A 2,475-nucleotide genomic window follows, 5' to 3' on the forward strand; every position below is an offset into this window, starting at 1 on the left:
AACAAACATATGAAAAAATGCTCATCATCACTGGTCATCAGAGAAATGCAAATCAAAACCACATTGAGATACCATCTCATGCCAGTTAGAATGGTGATCATTAAAAAATCTAGAGACAACAGATGCTGGAGAGGATGTGGAGAAATAGGAATGCTTTCACACTGTTGGGAGTGTAAATTAGTGCAACCATTATGGAAAACAGTGTGGCGATTCCTCAAGGATCTAGAAATAGGAATACCATTTGACCCAGCAATCCTATTACTGGGTATATACCCAAGGAATTATAAATCATTCTGTTATAAAGACACATGCACACGTATGTTCATTGCAACACTGCTTACAATAGCAAAGACCTGGAACCAACCCAAATGCCTATCAGTGATAGACTGGATAAAGAAACTGTGGCACATATACACCATGGAATACTATGCAGCCATAAAAAAGGATAAGTTCATGTCCTTTGCAGGGACATGGATAATGCTGGAAACTATCATTCTCAGCAAACTAACACAAGAACAGAAAACCAAACACTGCATGTTCTCACTCATAAGTGGGTGTTGAACAAAGAGAACACATGGACACAGGGAAGGGAACATCACACACTGGGGTCTGTGGAGGGGTGGGGGGCTATAGGAGGGATAGAAGGGGGTGAGGAGATTGGCGAGGGATAACATTAGAAGAAATGCCTAATGTAGGTGACGGGGGGATGGAGGCAGCAAACCACCATGGCAGGTGTATACCTATGTTAACAATCCTGCAAGATCTGCACATGTACCCCAAAACTTAAAGTATAATTTTTAAAAATTCAAAAAAAAAATCAAACCAATTGAACTCATGGAAATAAAGAAGAGAAGGATGGTTACCAGAAACTAGAAGGGTAGTGGTGGGATAGGGGAGAGACGGGGATGGTTAATGGGTATACAAAAAATATACAGGAAGAATGAGTAAGACCTACTATTCAGTAGCACAACAAGGGGATTATAGTCAACAATAATTGTACATTTTAAAATAACTAAAAGAATATAATTAGATTGTAACAAGAAGGATAAATACTTGAGGGGATAGATACCCAATTTTCCATGATGTGATTATTGTACAGTGCATGCCTGTACTAAAACGTCTCATGTACCCCATAAATATCTACACCTACTATATACCCACAAACATTAAAATTTTTTTAATGTTTTTGAAAACACAATTCCCCATTGCTCCCTGCCCCCAGATCTTGATAATCTCTAATCTACTTTCTGTCTCTGCATTTAACTATTCTTGATTTTTCATATAAACATCATACACATGCGTCACTTTGTTTCTGGCTGATTTCACTTAGCATAATGTTTCCAAGGTCCATCCATGCTGCAGCGTATGTCAGAGTTTCACTCCATTTTAAGGCTGATTAACATTCTAGTGTATGTATCGCCTATCGCCATATTTGTTTATCCATTCATGTGTTGATAGATACTTGGATTGTTTCTTTCTTTTCTTTTTTTCTTTTTTTTTTTTTTTGAGACTGAGTTTTGCTCTGTTGCCCAGGCTGGAGTGCAATGGTACAGTCTTGGTTCACTGCAACCTCCGCTTCCCGGGTTCAAGCAATTCTCCTGCCTCAGCCGCCTGGGCAGCTGGGATTACAGGCACCCACCACCACACCTGGCTAATTTTTGTATTTTTAGTAGAGATGAGGGTTTCACCATGTTGGCTGGTCTGGTCTTGAACTCCTGACCTCAAGTGATCTGCCTGCCTTGGCCTCCCAAAGCGCTGGGATTACAGGCGTGAGCCACCATTCCACCTGGGGGTTATAGGTTTTTGGGAGGAAGACTACGTATTCATCATATCACATCAAGGTACATACAGTCAACGAGTCATCACTGTTGATGTTGAGCTTGCTCAGCTGGCTCCATCAGGTTTCTCCACTGTAAATTTACTTTTTTTCTTTCGCCGTTTTCCACAGTGTCTTTTTGGAAGGAAGTCACTGTGTCCACTCCTGAAGTGTGGGAGTTATGTTCTATCTCCTTGAGGAGTATGTCAGCTTCCTAAGTCTGTGGTAACAAAGTACCACAAACTGGTGGCTTAAAAGAGCAGAAATGTGTTCTCTCATGGTTCTAAGCGGCAGTCCTCAACCTTTCTGGCAGGTTGCTGCTGGCAACCCTTGGCCTTATAGACACGTCACTCCATTGGCTGCCTCTGTCGGCACATGATGTTCTCCTTCTGTTGTCTTTGTCTGTGGCTCTCCTCTTCTTTTTATAAGGACATCAGTTGCACTGGATTAGGGCTCACACTAATGACCTCATTTTAACTTGATTCCACCTGCAAAGACCCTATTTCTGAATAAGGTCAGAGGTACCAGGGTTTGGGCTTTAACATATCTGTTTGTGGAACACAATTAAACTTAAAACAATGGGGGAGTATCTATATACATTAATTTTTAAATTATTATTATTTTTTGGAGATAGGGTGTTTCTCTGTCACCCAGGCTGG

This window comes from Cebus imitator, unplaced genomic scaffold (genome assembly GCF_001604975.1).
Source record: "Cebus imitator isolate Cc_AM_T3 unplaced genomic scaffold, Cebus_imitator-1.0 Scaffold306, whole genome shotgun sequence".
In the NCBI taxonomy this organism is placed as follows: domain Eukaryota; kingdom Metazoa; phylum Chordata; class Mammalia; order Primates; family Cebidae; genus Cebus; species Cebus imitator.